Below are 24,403 nucleotides of genomic sequence, written 5' to 3'. Positions count from 1 at the left end.
TGCCAAACCCTGCTGTTCATGGGGTGCCACAAACTTGTTACCTAACTTACAACCAGCACAGAATTATTTGCTTCCATCAAAAGGAACATTAAAAAAAATATATAGCAGATATAGATCCAAATTCAAACACCAACCAGGCCTACTCAAGCACCAGACAGCACTTAAATAGTCATTCCAGAAAGCAGCCTCTGAAGCACAGGAGAGTTGTTAGCAACCCAGCAGAAACTTTGACAAACCCGGACTTCTCAATCCTTGCAGCAGCAAATTTCTAAGTTACCTGGAAAGGGAATAGGGAATGAATGGATCCCCTAAAAAACTGTTTGGCTGATTGCCAATTTATATATCCAATACATCCCCAATGCTTTTGAAGTTATAAGGTGCTGCACGCAATAGAAATTGTACGGATCATGAGAAGCAGAAGATACTCATATCGAATAATGGATTCAAATAGTAACACTGAACCACCCCTACCCTCCCCCTGGTCCTTTTTTCTCCCATCTGAGGATAGGTGATGAAGAGGCATATTGCTTTTCATCAATTAAAACTTGGCTATTTTTATCCCTAAAAAATTTAGGAATAACTGAATCCATGACCTCTTTCAATCCTCAAAATTTCTGGATATGCTTGCTTCCTTCTCAAGACTTCCCACTCCCACATGAATAGATCATGCCACCAGATAACATGATCCTATGTCCAAAAAGGCCCTAAAGGACCAGGAGATTCAGCAGATTATTCTGATTACTCCCTGAGGAGCAGAGGCCCCATCAAATCTACAGGTAGAGAAAAAGAGAGATTATGATCTCCCATGTGGAATCCTTGTTTCCATGATTGCTCCTCCATAATACAGATTTGGAGGGTAGATCAATGCACCCATAAGGCCATGACCCTCATATAGTATAGAATCAGGCTCACAGAGATCGTGTTTATTCTGTATTCATTGATTGTGATCAAACCTGAATTAAGATTGCGGGACATCCTAGCAATACACCTTTGAGATCCTCCATTGGAATCAAATATGTCGACTCTCAGTTCAACTGCAGTTCCAAATATCAAGACGGAACTCCGAGTCTAACATGTACTAGGGATGATGAGATTGGTGCATCGATAATATGGACATATGAGATGGAGAACATACATGCATTTGAAAGATCAGTGCACAAGTCTCACATCGTTGTTGGTATTAGTTTAATCTTCTTGTCAGCGTACATGAATCAGACACCGCAGATAGAAGAAGTTGATCTTGCTTGTTATGGAAGCAAGAATCCGTATGAATGTGTTCTACAAACAAGTGACGCGAGGCATTAGGAATTGCCATTAGATAGTCTTTTAGTCGACGAATGGAAAACCGAGAGTGGGAAAACTATCAAAACAACAACACAACTTGTTATTTAACTCCTTACAGAATTCCATTATGCATTACTCTTACATTATTTAGCACTCAACAACTAGATTGCAAGTTGCCAGCTATCATTTTTGGTACCTGCTTTATTTAGTAGTTTCTAAAGCATGAAGAAAGGACCATCAACATGATCACATGCATCCTTCTTCAAACTAGATGAGCATGCTCTTACTGCTCCCTGGATGTCAAGGATGGTATTGAGAAGAAAAATCTTCTAAACATGAATTACCTGGTCCTTGTCCACCAAGACTGCTCGAACACCTTCAGCAAAATCATTTCGAACTGAGGACCTCAAGGCAATGCGATATTCAGTCTTCATAACACCACCTAGCTGGATTTGCAATGTAGCATCATAAATGGAAGTCACATCTTAAATATGCATAAACAGCTTAAAATTAGAAGAAAACAATCAGCGGATGTACTTTTGACAAATGGTGTTCATCATTTCGATGTGCAGATGCAACTTGGGAGAAATGCTTCTGGGTCACACAAAGCGAAAAGGGAGCACCTTTACCAAGTCCTAGAAGAGAATCAGCTGCCCATTCCGCCACTGCAGAAATGAACAATCATGACAAGGTATGCAATGAAGATGACACCAAGTGCTACTTGTTTTTCATCCAAAACAATGACGAAAAATCTAACATAATATTTCTACCAAAGAATGCAATATCATACCAAACCATTCATGGTCGTATACGCCCATGAACAAGGATAGTTCATGATCTCGGTACAAGATTTTGGTCAAACCGGTGCAAATCGGTCCTCGATGGATTGAACTGCCCTGAACCACTGGGTTTCCAGCAGCTTAGCCTGGTAAGGGCCCTGTACTGGTTGTCTAAGGCCTTAATATTTGGGGGAGAAAGGGATTCAACACCCTTTTCTCCTATTACAAGTTAAGAGAGAAGAAAGAGAGGGAGAGAGTGGAAGGGTGAGCTGTTCCTCTATTCCAGTACTTTTCTCTACCATTTTCTTTTTTTACTACATCCCAAAAATGGACAGAAATTGAAAATTATAAAAAATATGCTTAAATTTTGTATTTTATTATGCAATGATATATCATAGATCTTAGATCTACACAGTGGTATAATCTTAATATTATGTTTTATTAAAATATATTTTTAAATAAAACTAATAGAAAAAAGTAAAGGAGATGTTAAATTCCAAAAATTACTATCATATTAGCATGCTATCTGCTGTCTTCTTTTTTTATAGCAATTTGATTAATTTCAGCATATTAATTGCTTCTTGAACAAAAGTCCAACTTTAAAGTAATTCATGGATTAATTAGGCTATCATCATTTAATTTGGGCTGAAAAATGTGGTGCCTCCTATCGAAGACCACATTAGGCATGTAACATAAAAATTATGACTTCATGAAAATGTGATACCTCCTATTATCACTTAATGTGCCCATATTATTGCGCTAGTTTCATGTTAGTAGAAAGGGATTCAACACCCTTTTCTCCTATTACAAGGTAAGAGAGGAGAAAGAGAGGGAGAGAGTGGAAGGGTGAGCTGTTCCTCTATTCCAGGTACTTTTTCTCTACCATTTTCTTTTTTTACTACATCCCAAAATGGACAGAAATTGAAAATTATAAAAAATATGCTTAAATTTTGTATTTTATCATGCAATGATATATCATAGATCTTAGATATACACAGTGGTATAATCTTAATATTATTTTTTATTAAAATATATTTTTAAATAAAACTAATAGAAAAAGGTAAAGGAGATGTTAAATTCCAAAAATTACTATCATATTAGCATCCTTCTACTGTCTTTTTTTTTATAGCAATTTGATTAATTTCAGCATATTAATTGCTTCTTGAACAAAAGTCCAACTTTAAAGTAATTCATGGATTAATTAGGCTATCATCATTTAATTTGGGCTGAAAAATGTGGTGCTCCTATCGAAGACCACATTAGGCATGTAACATAAAAAATTATGACTTCATGAAAATGTGATACCTCCTACTATCACTTAATGTCCCCATATTATTGCGCTAGTTTCATGTTAGTAGAAGTGTAAGCAGTATGACTTCATGAAAAAATCATAAATTACAACTCTCAGCATCTATCATACTGGAAAAATGAAAAAAAATAGAAGGAAATATGACTTTAAGGATTTCCCACTTGTCAAATGTGGTGTTAAAACACAAAATTTGCATTTAATTCTTTGTATCATCTCCATCAATGCTCGCACATATAAATATTTTCACATGGTGAGAAGATGAAACATCTAAGATCTAACTGATATGTAAATTGTGCAACAGCAGTCAGTGACAGTACAGTTTGCAGAAATCAAGAACTGCTTCACTCAATAACTTTTTTTAGCAACCCGAATAAAAGCATACCTACAGCATCAGTGCTGAATTGATGCTTTTTCAACTCTTCTATTGTCTCAGAGACTGAACTATGAGAACCAAAAGACGAAACGATATGAGGCAAAAGAATTTCAGCTGAGCCTCTGACTCAGGTTCCTTCTCATATCCTGATAGTAGTGCTTGGACATCTTTGTGCGGGTCATCAGAGCTGCAGGCACAAAGTACATGATGTCAAGACAATCTAAATGTGCTTACCAGAAAACAATGTCCCTGGGAACCATTAACATATGAAATGGGTGCAAATGCATCCATCTTTCTCAATTAATTTAAACAAAAAGAGAAACACGGGCAAAGATGAAATGTGTTCCTATCTCACAATTTCAATTGCTATAGACCCACTCAGCAATATTTTTTTGTTTTTTTTAAAAAAAAACAAACTTTGGTAGTTGTTTCAAATCTTAAAAGTCTACTGCAGATATAAGCAAGACCCTGATCTGGTGGACTGCACTCTTTGATACATGTTACACACTCTCCTAATTTGGTAGTTCGTGCCCACACTATTCTCAGTGCATGGTATAGCACAACACAGTCATTTGTTTGATCTAAATTCTACATATCGGAAATCAGATCCTAGAAGATCGCAAGCATAGGATGAGGAAGACAAATCCACAAAATGCCCACCTTTTGGAGACATTTTTCCAGCTTTAAATCAGGTTAACTTTAACCACACATTGATAAACTAAAGAAAATCATAAGAGGATCCTCAAAGAAACAAATAGCATTGATCACCAGACCAGCTAATAAACTCATTATAACAACAAACACCAAGACTATAACCAGATCAATGATAAGGAAGCAGTAAAAGATGCCTTCTATGCTACTTGTAGTATACCTCAAACACTGACAGAATCTACATCTCAAAATTTTATGTTGGTCATTTAGTTAAAGTTACAAACATATCTCTGTAAAGCACATAGCATTGATTCAAAATATGATTTGTAATAACCAAAAATCTTCCTTCTCAAAATATACCAAAAATCTTGTATAGCAGACTCACTAACCCCCCCATGCTTCTCCCTTTGTCTGCCTCTCAGCTAAATTAACAACTGCAGATTTATTTCCCACCCATATTCCGGATATCAAACAGGTGGAAAATAGTGAGGCACACACCAGTCAAATTTCCAAAAGAATACCAAATTAGTAATAGATCACCAGGGCAGACATACTAGAACAAGTTGATTTGCTTGTGTCATATATCAATATCTAACACAACATGTGGATTATAAATTTTTCCAATAAAATCCATAAAAACCAAATTGAGACACTCTTGAATGAACTAAATTACACATTCTCTTTGCAGGTAGGCAATCAGCACATGCACTTTACACAATATATAAAATAAAAAATGCTCTCAGATTAATAAAAAGTGCAACAGTGGCTACCAATGTTGATTCCTTTTTCCCCTAAAATTTAATGGTTGAACCAAGAATTAGTTATTTCCAGCACAAAAATAAGAGTTTAACATATCTAACATTTAGGCAATTATGTGGATTCAGAGGTTACCAAACATGGATTTAAAGACATAAGTAAATATGCCAGCATGGCAGCTGCTTCACAGTTTGCAACAGCAATTATGTGGATTCAGAGGTTAGCAAACATGGGTTTAAAGACATAAATAAATATGCCAGCATGGCAGCTGCTTCACACTTTGCACCAGCACCTCTAACATAAACTCTGAAAGTTGCTTGCTTACCAATGTCTATGGAAACAGTTTACTCAAAAATAAAAGATAAAGAAATTTTACAAAAAACATAGTTCGGTTTTTCTTTTGTAAGAACCCTACTGGGAAAAAGGATAGTTCAGGAAAACTTAAACATGAGTTTCATGAAAAATAGGACGGCCTCATCTTTACATAAAAGTAACAGGCCACAAAACAACAAATTGAAGTCTGTCTCAGCATCAAAGAGCATTATATTTTCCCTTTTTTTGATAAACCGGATGGCTCATACTCGCCTGGTATGAATACATGCATCAAAATCAGAAAATAAAATATTTTTAAACCGTACAGGAATACTAGAATACGATGTCCATAAGACAAATAGCATTTATCTTTTTTAAGCCATGCTTTCTTTTAGTGAAGTCAAATTAATACAATGATCGAGTAACTTTCTCCAAGCAGAAGACAAGTGAAAGCAACCATGCTAAATCTTGACAAAACTGATTGCACTACTTACATTTCCAAAAGGCTATCTTAAATGCAATCACTACAAAAAAGTTAAGACAAAGGATACACTCTTTTCAAGATATTCAATGGTTATGTATAATAGTTACTTACTCAAAAGCAAATACAAATTACATATTAAATAATAACCAGAGACATACTAGTCAAAACTTAAAAGAGCTTCCTTGAGTGAGACCAAGCTTCCAGATGGGACATAATGAGTTCCAAGACCTATATATAGCGCATCAGCAGGAGATGAAATTCTCTTTCCAGTCATTCCAAGGTAAGCACCTGTAACAAAATTACAGTTAAAGAAGGAAAAGGAAATTGGATAAACAAACCTCCATAACAAATTAAAATTTGATCAGGAATAATCCTTAAATCTTTCAAGTCAGTTTCCATCTAAAATGAATTAATAGGCTAATTATTTATTGTATACATAGTAGAATATATGTGGCTAGAATATATAATTAAAAACAAATGATAATACAAAGATGCCTGGTTGGATGATCAAATTTGGAATAACAGTGGAAGAAAGTCAAACAAAAAAAATAATCAAGCACTTGTCAGCATTCCGTGAACACTGGATATACACAAGGAGACATTTCTGCCAAACTCAAATAAAAGAAGTGGTATTTACAGAAAGTTAGTGATCAGCAGTAATATATGATAATTGACAGTTCCTGGACAGATAAATCATCATTTATATTTGCCGAAGTTCTTGTAACATTGAGACCCTAACATTTAGCGTATGCAGAGGAAATTTTTAAAGATAAATTCAGTCTAAAAGAATGAAAGTGAATTTTTTTAACAGGTGAATTCAGTCTAGAAGAATGAAAGTGTACAAAGTAAAGATGCTGACAACCCAAAGTCCAAACAGGATAATTAAAGGTATGTTTTTCAAAATATGAAAATGATACTTTTAATCAGGTTGTACAAACTGAATGGGAAGTCATCTGCAACATCTACTCAGTCTAATAAAATATGGTGCACATGCTGGAGCTTATGTATAAAAAAAAGGCGCAGGAAGCTAGCAAGGTCCATACAAGAAGGGGCAGTACACTTTGAATGCCCTTAATTCCTAACACATTGTAACACTGCCCAGCCTTTAAGAGGAACAAAATACAGTATCTTCCCTCATGAACAACAATTTGCCTATCAGTGATGCATCAGATGCAACAATTAGTGAAATCAATGCCTATCAGCCTTCAAGTTAGTGATGCAACAATTAGCCTTTGATATAAATCAGGCTGATGCTACAAATTGAAACCAGAGGGGCCATACTTCCTTCACAAATTTCAGATGGGTCTATACTGATGATTTGGACAGGTCATTGCCTACTCCACCCTTTTGCAAGCGAAATCAATAGCCAAATACTGAGTTTCTCTGTCACCAATGTCATAGACAAAAAATGAAGCAAATTAAAAATATTAGAATGATGGTTTGATGCATAAACTGGAGATATACTTGCTTAGCTATTCAAAGTAGTGGTTTTTGGTAAAGTACAACACTGCAAGTTACGCAGGCTTTTGTTGATCTTCTATATTCTTTATCCTTTCTTTAAATGGTGCCCTAGTGCATAATTTGTTCTTGATAAATCCACATGGATCCTGATGAGAGTACAAAAGTAAAATTTTCATACTATCTTAATTAATATTATAGCTAATTTTTATTAATAAAATTGATTAATTAATATTTTATTTGTGTCTGAGCGCAAGTAATTCAAAAGACCCAATAATGCTGGGTTTGAGCCCAATGCCCGGCAGCCCAAGCTCAACAAATTTCCCAGCATCCGTGATGAGGCGATCCAACGGTTCCTAACCTAAAATTCCCATACATCCACGTCAACAGGCTGAAGCAAGTGATTTCCCTACATCCCGCCTCAACAACTTCCCATCCGTTCGAGCACGCATCTGTGAGGAGCTTCCCAGCATTCATCATCTCCAAGCGTTTCTTCCCAGCGTTTTCCAACCGTCCGTGGCAGCATGCAACCGGATTGAGGTGATCTTCCAGTGCCCTTTCCGTCTCCCCTGTTTCGAGAACAAAATCCACATGTTCCAGCAGAACCATCCCAGCAGCAGAAGCATCACAGCAACCGGATCATCTCCGAAGCCAACCGTCCGCTTTCAAGCCATCAGCCGAGTCACCTCCGCGTTCCACGCTCCCCATCCGTTCCGTGACCTCTCAGCAGCAGCAACCATTCGTCTTCCACGCATTCCAGACTTCATTCATCCCACGTTTTCACTTCCTTCCGGGCGTTTCAGCCGCGTCCTCCATCCATTTGCAACAGCGATCTTCCAGCGTCCTTTCATCTTCCCAGCCACACCTTCAACACGCTGAAGGTGTCTATAAAAGGAACCAGAGGGAGGCCACAGATGAGGGGGAGGGAGGACGGAGCAAAGGAGGAGGAGGAGGACATGGAGCGAGGGACGGAAGAAGGAAACCAGAGGTCTCCCAAACAACCGCAGTCCTTCTTCCGATTTTTCTCAGCCGAGGGAGAGAGGAGAAGAGGACAGCCGACCGTGCGACGAAGGAGGAAGAGGCCAAGGGAACCAGCAAGCAAAACATCTCAACTCCTCTTCCGATCCGTCTTCTCAGCCGGGCGAGAGAAGGAGGAGAAGCATCGGGAGGAGAAAAGAAAAAGAAAAGAAAGAAAATAGAGCACTCTGTTTTCTTAAGAGAAGAAAGAAAACAAAAAGGGATTTATGTTTTATTTTATTTATTCTATGCTAATCCCTTTTATAAAAATGCTTGCATCTCATATGGATAGCTAAATCTTTTTTAGCTAAGGCTAGAAAAAAGCCTAGCATTTTCTTCATGTATTTCCTTTAATCATCAATTGGATTTTAATGTTTTTGATTTGATTTATGGTGCAGTAGATTGATAGAAATTATTTCAAACTTATATATTTTCTTTGATTTGTTATTTCTCCCGGGTATAACAGATGCTTAGAAATCCCTGTAGTTTAGAATAGAATTACTGTAATGCTGCCCATAAAACTAAATCTATTTTATTATGATTAATAGATGATTTTAAGAAAAGCATGATTAAGTGCTAGGCTGAATCCTAATGCCTTAGTTATATTTTTGTCAATCTGAATATTATTTAGCCTTTAGTTTTTGTTCACTGTCAAATCCCTGTGGATTCGATCTCGGACTCACCGAGAATATTACTTTGCTACACCCTATACTTGGGGTATTCTACATTTAATTTCCCTTTTTAAAAGAGCAAGATTAAAATCGTAGCAAGTTTTTGGCGCCGTTGCCGGGGATTTGCAACGTGCGAACGAGAACAAGGCTGCAAATTTTAATTTTTAATTTCTAGTTCTTCAATTTTTCTTTATTTTTAACACGGCTGAAATTTCAAATCTTTACAGATTCAAGGACGACAAAAAGCGGGACCAGTAACGAGGAAGATCAAGATCAAATTTTTGGATTTCCGGAGTGAACGAACTCCGGCCGTGAGTATTTAAATTAATTTTCCTGTTTTGTTCATACTAGTTCTATTTTTCCTAGATTAGAATTTTACTCTTGTTTAAAAAAAATTAATTAAAAAAATTATTAATTAAAATAATAATAATAATAATAAATTAAAAATAAAAAAAAAATTTAGCTAGTTTGCTTGATCAACTATTCAAATGCAATTTAATGTCATGACATAAAATGTTAAAAATCTTCTTGATTGTTGCATATAGTATAAAGTATTTGCATAAAATAATCTAAGGGCTGAACCCATTAAAAAGATAAGGTCGGGATTTCATCACTCGTCCTTAGCCCAAAAATCATCCCAGTACATAAATATCCTAAGCCTAATTAAAATCAACTAGACATTGGCCCCTAAGGATATTCGAGCTCAATAGGACGAAGACCACTGAAAGTTGCACCAATTTCGCTCTATGGCCCAGGTCGACGTCTAGGTAAGCTTTGTCCCTCTAAGTGATTGAAGGAAGACAGTTTCTGTTCGAGGAAAGTGGGTTTTAAGTGGGACCTTTGCTACACGCATCGTGACCCCTCCACTTACCTGGGAGCTTACCTGGTCGACTAAGGTTACTAGATCGGATTGGAGGCTTAAGTATTCTCTTCAAACCAGTTAGGAGCTGTCTAGAATTTTTAGAAAAACATTAGAAATTGTTGGATGATGTTTTAATGCATGTTTAATTTTAATTATTATTATTATTATTATTTTTTGTTAGGGTATTTGTTTAGATCTCTTTAGGTGGTACTTGTACTAACCCAAAAAATAAAATAAAATAAATAAATAATAATAAAAAATAAAAAATAATAATAAAATTTCAGTATATGCTGTTGTGGGAGAGAGATAAAACGAATAGATTATTTCGAGTTGAACCAAGAGATAAAAATTTAATTGTTCAAAATTCAAATAATCAAATGAAAGATAATGGTAGTAATCAGGGAGATAATAAATTTCAAGATGACTTACCTATTAGAACGCTTCATGATTATCTACAACCCACTAGGACCAGTACCCCATCCTGTATGGTTATTCCTACTGCTGCGGGAGCTTTTGATATGAAACCAGGAATAATCCAATTACTCCCAAAGTTTCACGGACTTGATTCTGAAAGTCCCTATTTGCATCTGAAAGAATTTGATGAAGTGTGTTCAACACTTCATTTCAATGATGTCACTAAAGAGGTAGTTAAACTTAAGTTATTTCCTTTTTCTTTAAAAGAAAAAGCTAAGTCATGGTTACACTCCTTAAGGCCTAGGACCATAGCTACCTGGCAAGAAATGACAAGAGAATTTTTAAAGAAATTCTTCCCAACACATAAAACAAACACACTTAGAAGAAATATCATGAACTTCACACAAAAAGATGGTAAGAACATTTTTTCAGTGTTGGGAAAGATTTAAGGACCTTCAGCTTGCTTGCCCACATCATGGATATGAAATTTGGAGGGTCATTAGTTTCTTTTATGATGGTTTGTCCTCCAATATGAGACAATTTGTAGAAATGATGTGTAACAGTGAATTCATGAGTAAGGAACCAAATGAAGCCTGGGATTATTTTGATCTTTTAGCAGAAAATGCACAAGCTTGGGATACAACAGATAAAAATGAAAAATCTAAAATAGCACCTAATGCAAAAGGAGGAATATATCTTATTAAAGATGATAATGATGTCAATGTAAAAATTGCTAATCTGACTAGGAAGGTTGAAGCCATGGAATTAAGCAAGGCCAATTTAGGAAAAGCACAAACTATTGTTGAAAGTATATGTGGAATTTGCGAGAGTAATGCACATGGGACCAAGGATTGTCCTACAATCCCTGCTTTTCAAGAAGTGTTACATGATCAAGCAAATTTCACCAATACTTATAAAAGACCATTTCCAGAAACATATAATCCTAATTGGCGAAACCATCCTAACTTTAGTTGGAGACATGGACCCACTGCCAATGAATCTCAAGAAATTCTGTTCCTACTCCTTATGTGCCACCACATAGGAAATCCCTTGAAGATACTTTGCAAACCTTCATGCAAGGGCAGACTCAAATAAATCAGAATACAATGCAATCACTCCAAGAACTTAAAAATTCTGTAGGTAGAATTGAGGCTCAACTCAATGTTAGGGGAAAAAGGGACATTTCCAGCCCAACCTCAATCTAAACCCAAAGGGTCAATATGAGGTCCATGAAACAAGTTCATCCCAACCTAAATTTGAATAAGTTAAGTCTGTCACAACCCTTCGTAGCGGAAAAAATAATTAACAAAGAAATTCCGATAAAAGATGACAAACATGAAAAATCTATTGAAAAGAAGGATGAAGATGATAATGAACAAGATGATCCAATACCCCATCACAAGATAGTTGTCCATTCCCTCAGCGCTTGCTTGGCAGCTAAAAAGGGAATACCTGACCAAGAAATTCTGGAAATCTTTAAACAAGTAAAGATTAATATTCCTTATTAGATGCCATTAAGCAGATCCCATCTTATGCCAAATTTTTAAAAGATCTTTGTACCATAAAGCGAAAGCTTTACGTACAAAAGAAAGCTTTTCTAACTGCACAGGTGAGTGCTATTCTCAAACACAACACCCCACCTAAATATAGAGATCCTGGTTGTCCTACCATATCTTGCATCATAGGAAACTTCAGATACAACGAGCCCTTCTGGATTTAGGTGCAAGTGTTAACTTACTGCCCTATTCAGTTTATGAACAATTAGGACTTGGTGAACTAAAACCCACCAAGGTTACTCTCCAACTTGCCGATCGATCTATAAAGATACCAAGAGGAGTAGTCGAGGATGTACTTGTCCAAATTAATAAATTCTATTTTCAGTCGACTTCATAGTATTAGATACCCAGCCTGTCATGAATTGTACCACTCCAATACCTGTCATTCTAGGCCGCCCATTTCTAGCTACTTCCAATGCTTTGATCAACTGTCGAAATGGAATAATGAAAATGTCATTCGGGAATTGACTATAGATTTTAATATATTTAACATTTGCAAACAACCCGATAATGACAACGAAAATGATGAGATTCATGGAGTTAATCTGACGACTCCATTGTAGAAGATGCTCTTGTCCCATCTCTTTCTTTTGATCCTTTAGAAACATGCCTAACTCATTTCAGAAATATAGATATCAACCAAAACTTTAGAGAAATCAGTGCTATATTAGATTCAGCTCCTTTGTTGGATACAGATAGGTGGAAATCTCGTTTTGAAGAATTGCCCACACGCAACAATAGTCCTCTACCATCTAGTGTTCAAGCACCTAAACTTGAGCTAAAACCTTTGCCATCTGAGCTCAAGTACGCATACCTTGGTCAAGAAGAGACTTTTCCTGTGATCATATCATCCCAAACTCGAACAAAGTCAAAAACTAAAATTATTAGAAATTCTCAAAGAGCATAAAGGAGCAATAGGGTGGACAATTGCTGATATCAAGGGAATTAGTCCCTCAATTTGCACTCATAGAATCCACCTAGAAGCTGATGCCAAACCTTCTCGTCAACCTCAACGTCGATTAAACCCAAACATGAAGGATGTGGTTAGGGCAGAAGTTCTGAAACTTCTGGATGCGGGTATGATCTACCCAATTTCAGATAGTAAATGGGTAAGTCCAACCCAAGTGGTCCCGAAAAAATCTGGTGTTACTGTAGTCAAAAATGCCAATAATGAATTAGTTCCAACTAGGGTCCCCACTAGTTGGCATGTATGCATTGACTATAGAAAACTTAATTCTGTCACAAGGAAGGATCACTTTCCTCTACCTTTTATTGATCAAATCTTAGAAAGGTTGGCAGGTCATAAATTTTATTGCTTCCTAGATGGCTATTCCGGTTATAACCAAATTGCAATTGATCCTGAAGATCAGGAAAAGACCACTTTTACATGTCCTTTTGGCACATTTGCTTACAAGAGAATGCCTTTTGGATTATGTAATGCTCCTGCAACCTTCCAAAGATGCATGCTCAGTATTTTTCTCTGACATGGTTGAGCGTTTTTTGGAAGTCTTCATGGATGATTTTTTCAGTTTCGGCTCCTCTTTTGAAAACTGTGTGGACCATTTAAGGCTAGTCTTAATTCGGTGTGAGGAGAAGAATCTAATCTTAAACTGGGAAAAGTGCCATTTCATGGTAACTAGGGGAATTGTTCTCGGGCACGTCATTTCATCTGAAGGAATTGAAGTAGACAAGGCTAAAATTGACTTAATTGCTAACTTACCCAACCCAAAAACTATCAAAGATATACGCTCATTTTTGGGTCATGCAGGATTTTATAGGAGATTTATTAAAGATTTTAGCTCAATATCTAAACCCTTATGTAATCTCCTTCAAAAGAAAACCCAATTTGTGTGGTCTGAAGAATGCCAAAAAGCTTTTGATAAACTTAAAAGCTTACTGACCTCTGCTCCCATCATGCAACCACCCGACTGGTCGCTTCCTTTTGAAATCATGTGTGATGCTAGTGAATATGCAGTTGGGTAGTTTTAGGGCAATGAAAAGAAAGGAAGCCTTATGTTATTTACTATGCAAGTAAGGCTTTAAATAGTGCACAATGAATTACACCACTACGGAAAAGGAACTACTCGCCGTAGTATTTGCACTAGATAAATTTAGGTCTTACTTGATTGGATCCAAAATCATTATCTACACTGACCACGCTGCCCTTAAGTACCTCTTTCGAAAAAGGATGCTAAGGCGCGGTTTGCTTAGGTGGATCCTTCTGCTCCAAGAATTTTTTCTAGAAATAAGAGATAAAAAGGGGGTAGAGAACGTAGTAGCTGATCACTTGTCCCGTCTCACTCTTTCAGATTCCGTAGACAATTCACCCATAAGAGACACTTTCCCTGATGAGCAACTCTTTGAGATCACGTCGTCACCCTGGTTTGCAGACATTGCAAATTTTCTTGTCACGGGTGAACTCCCGATTCATTAGAATAAACAGGACAAAAGAAACTTTCTGACCGAAATAAAAAATTTCTTCTGGGATGATCCTTATCTTTTCAAATACTGCCCAGACCAAATTATTAGGAGATGTGTACCTAATGACGAATTTATTAATGTCATTTCCTTTTGTCATTCTGAAGCTTGCGGTGGTCATTTCTCTACTAAGAAAATGGCTACAAAAATTTTACAGTGCGGTTTCTATTGGCCCACCTTATTCAAAGATTTTCATAACTTTTGCAAAGCTTGCGAGCGTTGTCAAAAGTTAGGTGGGATAACTCGTAGGAATATGATGCCCCTCAACCCAATTTTAATTATCGAAATATTTGATTGTTGGGGAATAGATTTTATGGGTCCATTTCCTCCTTCATTCGGAAATTTGTACATCTTAGTAGCTGTAGATTATGTCTCCAAATGGATTGAGGCAATTCCTTGCAAGCATAATGACCATAAAACTGTTTTAAAATTTTTAAAAGAAAACATTCCTTCCAGATTTGGAACGCCTCGAGCCATCATCAGTGATGGGGGTTCACACTTCTGTAATAAGCCTTTTGAGGCTTTAATGCGAAAATATGGATCACCCATAAAGTCGCCACCCCTTATCATCCACAAACAAGTGGACAAGTTGAAGTATCCAATCGATCAATTAAGAATATTCTGAAAAAACGGTTAACCCAAATCGCAAAGACTGGTCTTTGCGTTTAACTGATGCACTCTGGGCTTATCGTACTGCTTTTAAAAGCCCGATTGGTATGTCTCCGTACCGTCTTATTTTTGGTAAACTGTGTCACTTGCCTGTGGAATTGGAGCATAGGGCCTACTGGGCTATTAAGAAATTTAATTTTGATATGGATAAGGCTAGTTCACTACGCAAACTTCAACTTAATAAACTAGAGGAAATAAGGAATGAAGCATATGAGAATGCTCGAATTTATAAGAACAAAATGAAAAGTCTTTCATGATAGAAATATTATAAGGAAAACATTTGAACCTTCCCAGAAAGTTCTATTGTATAATTCAAGACTTCATTTATTTCCAGAAAAATTGAGATCTAGGTAGACCGGCCCCATTTATAGTTAAAACTGTTTATCCGTATGGAACCGTTGAGATAGAAAATCCAAACACCGGTAATATTTTCAAAGTAAATGGCCAACGTTTGAAGTTATTTTTGGACAACTTTACCCTAGAGGTTGAATCGACCAATCTGGGAGATCCTGTTTATCAGGATTGATCTCTATATCTGCTAGAGATCCTCTGTTTGTATCATAATTTATCTTTCTTTCATTTTCTGTTAGTATGATAATTGGAGAGCAACAACAGTGTGCAGTCATTCTATCAGGTAAATTCTAACCTTCAGCCTTATTATCCTTCGTACAATCATTAATACCATATTTCATGCATTCATGTTGCAACATTGGGGACAATGTTGAATTTAAGTTGGGGGGAGAGATTACTGTATTTTTTATATATCATACCAATTGTCATATATTTCCAAAAAAAATTATTATTATTTAAAAGAAAAATCTATTAAAAAATAAAAATAAAAATAAAATATATATATATAATAAAAAAATAAAATAATAAATATAATAATAAATAATAGTAATAATAAATTATTAGATCTCTACACAAGTATTCAATGGACAATAAGAAAGCCTCAGGAGTTCACTTGTGTTACCTATTTGTTTGTTGACTTTATTCGCAAGAGAAGTACGAGTGTCCTTGTCCTAAAGTTTATGAATTGGTTTTCACATAAAGATAGAGTTTTAAAATTTCCGGCTAGATCACCTGGGTGCTTTATTTTCTGACTTTGGTTGACCTATAGTCACAATACAGTCACATTATACATTAAAAAAAAAAGAGGGTTGTCTTCACTGAGTAACCGGGCCTCTTGCCTACAAAGTAGCGAGTGTTCACGTAAAAAGGTGAAAAGACTGAAATAAGTGACTAGTCTGGCCTCGTGGCGTAGTCTGGTTCGAGTAATTAAGTCTGAGGGGTGTTTCACCTAATGCCTTGAGCCAACTGGATCAAGAGTCATTGACCAAAGCTCGCTACATGGACCTTACTAGAGCCTAATGGAGTTGGACTGTTGTAGTCATGTGCAAAAAAAAAAAAGCAGGCAAAAATATTTTAAACATGAGTGGGTTAGTTAAACTAAAACCAAGGACATGTGGGATGACTGGTTTGACTCCATTGTTTTAGAACTCTATGTACCTGGGATGTCTAGTTGGGATTGATAGCTTCATTTTTATATGCGAACCATTCTGGACAAATAACATGTGATATTCGGGACAATTTAGTGGGTCGGGAGCTAACAAATGGTAGTTAATACTTGTGAATTTGAGTAGTGCACCTAGAACTCAAGCCGGTACCTAATTGTGGTGGAGGTATAGGTATTCTGAGACGGTCACATTTAACATTTGCCTTAAGGGTTGCTATGTCTTTAGAGTATCTTTTAAAATGATGTTGTGGGGTATCATCACTGCAAACCCTCACGAGACAACACTCGTCCACTAGGGTAACCTAGGGATTTAACGGCTTGTTGCACGTGCTAAGTGCAATCGTAATGCTCTACGGAAAGTGAGTATTTATTTTAATTCATGCATATTGATATATATTAATAAACAATACTTTTGTACCCTCATTTTATCATTTTCACACTAAATTGCTAGAGACTAGCAATAAGCTAGTTGGGGGGTGTGATGAGAGTACAAAAGTAAAATTTTCATACTATCTTAATTAATATTATAGCTAATTTTTATTAATAAAATTGATTAATTAATATTTTATTTGTGTTTGGTGCAAGTAATTTTAAAAGACCCAATAATGCTGGGTTTGAGCCCAATGCCCGGCAGCCCAAGCTCAACAAATTTCCAGCATCCGTGATGAGGCGATCCAACGGTTCCTAACCTAAAATTCCCATGCATCCACGTCAACAGGCTGAAGCAAGTGATTTCCCTACATCCCGCCCTCAGCAAACTTCCCATCCGTCGGAGCACGCATTCTGTTGAGGAGCTTCCCAGCATTCATCATCTCCAAGCATTTCTTCCCAGCGTTTCCAACCGTCCGTGGCAGCATGCAACCGGGATTGAGGTGATCTTCCAGTGCCCTTTCGCGTCTCCCCTGTTTTCGAGAACAAAATCCACATGTTCCAGCGGAACCATCCCAGCAGCAGAAGCATCACAGCAACCGGATCATCTCCGAAGCCAACCGTCCGCTTCAAGCCATCAGCCGATCACCTCCGCGTTCCACGCTCCCCAATCCGTTCCTGACCTTTCCAGCAGCAGAACCATTCATCTCCACGCATTCAGACATTCATTTCATCCCACATTTTCACTTCCTTTCCGGGCCGTTTCAGCCAGCGTGCCTCCATCCATTTGCAACGCGATCTTTCCAGCGTCCTTTCATCTTCCAGCCCACACCTTCAACACGCTGAAGGTGTCTATAAAGGAACCAGAGGGAGGCCACGGATGAGGGGAGGGAGGACGGAGCCAAAGAAGGGAGGAGGAGGACACGGAGCGAGGGACGGAAGAAGGAAACCAGAGGTCTCCCAAACAACCGCAGTCCTTCTTCCGATTTTTCTCAGCCGAGGAGAGAGAAGAAGAGGACAACCGGCCATGCGACGAAGGAGGAAGAGGCCAAGGGAACCAGCAAGCAAAAATCTCAACTCCTCTTCCGATCCGTCTTCTCAGCCGGGCGAGAGAAGGAGGAGAAGCATCGGGAGGAGAAAAGAAAAAAGAAAAGAAAGAAAACAGAGCACTCTGTTTTCTTAAGAGAAGAAAGAAAAAAAAAAAGGGGATTTATGTTTTATTTTATTTATTCTATGCTAATCCCTTTTATAAAAATGCTTGCATCTCATATGGATAGCTAAATCTTTTTTTGGTAAGGCTAGGGAAAAGCCTAGCATTTTCTTCATGTATTTCCTTTAATCATCAATTGGATTTTAATATTTTTGATTTGATTTATGGTGCAGTAGATTGATAGAAATTATTTCAAACTTATATATTTTCTTTGATTTGTTATTTCCCCCGGGTATAACAGATGCTTAGAAATCCCTGTAGTTAGAATAGAATTACTGTAATGCTGCCCATAAAACTAAATCTATTTTATTATGATTAATAGATGATTTAAGAAAAGCATGATTAAGTGCTAGGCTGAATCCTAATGCCTTAGTTATATTTTGTCAATCTGAATATTATTTAGCCTTTAGTTTTTGTTCACTGTCAAATCCCTATGGATTCGATCTCGGACTCACCGAGAATATTACTTTGCTACACCCTATACTTGGGTATTCTACATTTAATTTTCCCTTTTTAAAAGAGCAAGATTAAAATCGTAGCAGATCCCCTATTAAGTAAGCTCCTACTTGTTAGATCCAGGTGTGCTTTTATATTTCATTCCCTCCTTGTTTTTTATCTATTACAATTGATATTATTACCACCAAAACTATGATCCATGGACAAAAATATTTGGGTGTCAACAAGAACACAATCATAGGCATGTCCAAACACAAGAGGAAAGGCAATATATGTCCTAAAATAGCTACTAAGATTTTAAGAAGCCCTTCTCAAGCCATTGGCAAGGAATTCTTGTCATGAGTATAATGGCATGCCACAATTAATGCCCTCAAAAAGAATTTGGGTAATTAAACATTAAAGGATGATATGAAGTTCCCTTTGACTTGCCTCAAGCAGAAGGCCACTCACTAAGAACCAGAACAAGCCCAGTAGTTCCACCAGCCTCCATGCTATGAACAATCAGATCACAAATGCCTCCAACATCACAAATACTTTTCTTTATCTAAAAAAATATCATTGTAACAATCCAACACCTCACCCAAAAGGCTAGCCAAAGGTGTTATTTGGATCCTTGGCCCTATATAAGTACCCAATGCACAACTAATATGGGCTTAAATACACACCAAAATAGGTCTTCACACACTCCCCTCGTTTAAGATCTGGATCCTCTCTAGGCTAAGGGTCAAATCACAAAGATCCAATCCAATCCTATCACAAACACCATGATTGGCCCATGGTTCGGCTCAAAAGAGCTCGTGCTGCAACATCCCCTAGTCCACATAGACTATGGGTAGGTACGCTTTGATACCATTTGCAATAGCACAAAACCTCATCTAAAAAAAGATGGCCAAAGGTGTTATTTTGGATCCTTGGCCCTATATAAGTACCCCAGATCTTCCTAACACATAACAAATGTGGGACTAAACACACACCCACACAAGTCCTCACTATCATGCAACCTAAAATTCTCAAAGTGGTCTAGGTAATCCACTTAGGATAAAACAAAATAAGATTGATATTTGGACAAACCAAATCAACAAGTGAAGCTCCATCCAGCATAAAGTGTTATATTGCATCACTTCGAAAGTGAAGTTTTGCAAAACTAGATCAAAAGGAAAACATAATAAATAAAAAAATAAAAAGGAGAACATTTCAAAGAAGGTCAAGTCATTCCATACTGATTTTTAGGGGAAAAAAGTAATAAAAAAGACCTCCCAAAATGATACAGCAAGAACATCGAAATTACAGCTCTTGTACTAGCCATATAAGCTAATAACTGATGTGACAAAATTGTGCAAATCATACTATGAAAATTGAAGTTAAATAGGGAAACCTATTGGTTATGGTTATGCATTTGGTTATGGCTCCACATAAAATGATATAGCAGGAAACCAATGGAAACATCAAAAATTCCAATAAGTGAAGAAAAGATATTCAAAAGAACTAAACATCCAATATAATATATTGCACAAGATCAACATTATAAAATTCTAACAAAAATAATTATCCAAATCTTAAATGTGCTTACAAGATAAGAATATCAGCAAAAAAAGAAGGAAACTCTAATCAAGGTAGAGAAAGAGAAAGAGGTACATTTGCAAAATTATGGCATTTAGGAGTTGCCATATTCACATAATGGAGATACCTATTTTACCCGGCCCTTTATACAGAAGTATGCACGCCCGACATGTGCGTGACCACATATACCTATGAGGACCCAACATTTGGCCTCAAAGCCATATCCAACACTATACGCACGTTCATGAAACATAGACATTAAAAAGAAGTCTGAAGATTTTCAGAAAGATGGAGTATCAAATTAGCTACATGTGATGCATGCTTCAGAATATCAAGGCCATACCAACTGCCCCTTCTCCTGGACCCTGCGCAGCAATATAAGCAAATCCAGCATCTGGGAACAAGCTAATTCCATTTTCTGGCATGGCTAGAAGAGTCCTCTGGCATGGACAAAATCAGATAAAGTACCAGAATAGTACAAAAAAAAGCCAAAAATGCTATCAGATATAATAAAATTCATTGATGTCCATCAGCAACATCAGAACACTAGGAAAACTTATACCTCAGTGATAACCCGGTATCGACCATGGCCAGACAAACCAATTCCAAAGCCCATAGTCACACCATCCATGAAGCATATGTAAGGCTTTTTGTACTCGAAAATTTTACATATCAGCGAATATTCTGCAGTAAAGACCTGAAAAGGAATAATTTTTTCTATCACTAGAAATTAACAAAATAAGAAACTAATGTCAACACTTGTATGGAACAGAATAGCCCGAATGGTTGACCACATAAGTAGCAACCCAATCAGTGCCAGCATTGGATAATCGATAGATATGGGGTGGCCTCAAAAGAATCAAATATGGCAGAGATCCACCAAACATCAGACAGCAATTAATGAGTATTGATAGCCTGAGCCTCCGGATTGGATACCCAGCTGACCACTGTTTTCTCCATGAATGCAGATAAGAGTCTAATTACCCAGGCATGCTTCAACCTCAAAAATGAAATTGGGGATCTGTCTTTCAACGTCCACAATGCATCCATTGATTTTACGTAACAATTAGTTACTGAAAGATTCAAATGAACATACTCAATTTCATCGAAAAGAACCATCTTTTGAAACTTCCTCAACGCTAATGGAGCTATTATAATCATCTCATAAATCTCAATTGAAAGACTTACATGTCAAAAATCCAACATTGGGGTCTTCATTATACATTTGAACAAATGTCAAAAGAACAAAATATAAATCCTCATGTTCCCTATGGCTTCTCACCTTCCAAATTGTGTCTAAACTTTCTCAATTCTTCTTAATAAAATTTATTTCCAGTTCCTTGGCCTTCCCCTCTTTAATTTGCCAGATTCTATAATAGTTGGGCAAAGTTGATAAAATTTCTCTTCAGCATTGCCAATCTCCATTGCTCCATCATAGAGAATATTCTTTAAAAAAATGAGCTCATGCACCAGATTCTTTCCTTTAAAATATAAACTATTTTTTAGTTCCTTATTGTGACTCCATGAATCAAGCATAAGAGATTGGATCAGAAATATGTCTGTGCAATTTTCATTGTTGAATAACAACAACAACAACCACCACCCCAGCTCTTAGATAAAAGGCATAGCAAGATTGTAAAATTTAGACTAAGAAGTTATAAATACAAATCAACTCAAATGTCCTGCAGAAATTAATGCTTTTGCAGCTCAGTTTTCACTTTATGCATGCTTAAATTTCCTCCTACCTATAAGGCATAACCCAACTAACATGCCATTAAGTTTGATCCATGATCTCTATGCTAGTGAATTCATTGGCTGACAACTCCACACTCACAAACCCAAAATCTTTCTCCTTAACAACAGATGAATGGAAAGCTCCATCTTAAAAAAATGTCAACTATATCGTATCCTCAGCACTAGACATGGTAGTAATTGCTGTAAAATTCAACATGTTTTAACAAAGACCAAGCCTTGGAACATTAATTGCATTGTGATGCCACAGGCTTTGGTCACAATCACCTATCTGGCTCTTGTGAACAAAGCATAACAAGCTTAAAAGATGTCCTGGGGATTCTCTCCTTGGAGCATCCCTTGTACCCCCTTCTCCCATCCTCTCAAATCACCAAAAATAATTCTCAACCCACTACCATACTGCCCCATCCTTGTTCTCTATTCCCCCTATGGAGAATCTCAGACCTATCACATCTGGTAGGCAGTAATACATTGACGTGAAAGTTAGAAAACATATTTATGTTTCAAAATTGCAGGACAGGAGATGAACCAAGAGTTTGTTCTCTGAAAGCTGAGTAGATAGCCTGGTTGCAATACAAGCCTTCCTTTTTGAGAAAATCATGTTTAATGGATAAACGTCTCATGATATATATTAATTTTTCAATCTTAAACTGAGAAAAGCACCAGCTGTAATGAACATTTTATTCCTGTGCTGCCTGATATTAAAGGCAAAACAAAATTTATGAATTTGTTCAGTTACATATGAGCATAAGTAGGTAGCGGCAGGAGGCATGTGAGGATTAAATAAGAAGGTGATCAAAACAATTATAACAATAGAAAACATTTCAGAAATATCAGTAAGATTTTTTTTTTTTTTTTACTACAGACAATAAAGTGTTGTTATGACATAGATACGAAATGAATTCAAGCAACATTTGATATTATTTGCAGAAATATGAAGTGATACTTAAATCTGCTGACAGATAACACATAGAGACAGCAACAAACCTCAATTACTTCTGACATTTCGCATCTGACTGCAATCCGCTTCACATCACCACCTGCATTTTATGCTAACTTTTCTTGTCATCAAACATACAACCAATAAGCAAGGCTTCTAAGAAAAATTATATTTTACTAGACAACCATGCACCAGAGCCTCAAACAAATTACATAACTAATGCCCATTGAAAGACCTTTTGCAGAAGTAGTATGGTTTTGTCCTTTTGAATTTCTTCTCCAACATATTTAATATCCATTCCTGCCTTGGCCATGAAGAATATCTCCAAATCATACCCAATGCTCCGGAATACAAAAAAAACAAAAGAAAAATCATAATAAAATCAAGGTTTGCAGTCTTGGTATTAGACTATACATCAGTGGGAGACTGGTATAGTACGATTACCGTACCATACCGCCTTATACTGTACACAAAAAAATATATATATTTTTCACAGTTTTGAAGCTCCCTTTATTTAGTTTTGAGAGGAAATTGGATTTTTTGAGTTTATTCTAATGTCGAAATATAATCAACTTTAATTTCCCATGTTACATGCCTAAAGAATAGTGTGACTATATAATACATGTTAAATTAACTACGTATAATATTGAAAATGTAAAAACTTATATTAAATTAGAAAAGTAACATATATGCATCTACTCAATTCCAAGTTGAGTGTCGATGTCCCTCCAGGATCTTGTATTATACCCATCCAGGATCTTGGTAGGCCATCTGTACTAAAGAGCCATGATCATGCTATTGCCCTATGGTGTACAGTGGCAGAAATCCAAAAAAAGAGACCGAGCAACGTCTGATCGATAATCTAACAGAGACTAGGAAAAATGATTCCTACTCAAACATGTAGACTCAGAGACTGCATATATCCATATGGGTCATAACCTAGCACGGGAGGATATTGGTATAGAATGATGATCTTGAGTTTCAAGGGATCCTGATTCGTCCAAAATTACTAAAAAATTGCTAGTTACATACAAATTGCTACTAGAATATATTATATAATTCCAAATTTTCACAATTTTCATTGCATTAATATTTTTATATTAGACTTATAAAATAATATATAAATTGCATAATTACCAGAAAATTATGATACATGCTTCAAAATATATGTCTGAAATATCTTTACATGCAACTCAAATTTCACAAAGTTTTGAAATAATAATTATTAGTAGAAATAATATTAATTTTAATTGAATCTCAAAAATTAAATTTTAAGTATGATTGTAATAGTCTCTCATAGGAGATCGCATATATATTTTTCACCTCATAGCCTAATTAATATAGGATTTACTTTAGTTAGGCTTTTATTTGAGAAGAAACTAATATACAGAAAATTTAATCAAATTACTGTCAAAAAAAATATAACAGATAGCATGCTAGACTCCAATAATGATACTAATTTTTTGAAATCTAACATCTTCATGTTTTATTAATTTTTTATCCAAAAAAGTTAGAACATTTATGTAG

At 36.3% G+C, this 24,403-nt stretch overlaps 1 non-coding gene and 1 pseudogene across 1 annotated transcript; both read right to left on the bottom strand.

Moving 5' to 3' along the window:
• The window catches only part of LOC103720862, a 28,131-nt pseudogene that overhangs the window by 1,308 nt on the left and 2,420 nt on the right, over positions 1-24,403 (bottom strand).
• LOC120111812 lies at positions 10,745-10,852 on the bottom strand. Its single transcript, XR_005513207.1, has one exon. It is a non-coding gene; the product is annotated as a small nucleolar RNA R71 (small nucleolar RNA).

Source organism: Phoenix dactylifera, chromosome 8, assembly GCF_009389715.1.
Source record: "Phoenix dactylifera cultivar Barhee BC4 chromosome 8, palm_55x_up_171113_PBpolish2nd_filt_p, whole genome shotgun sequence".
NCBI classification, from domain to species: Eukaryota; Viridiplantae; Streptophyta; class Magnoliopsida; order Arecales; family Arecaceae; genus Phoenix; species Phoenix dactylifera.
This window is presented reverse-complemented; position numbering and strand designations above follow the sequence as displayed.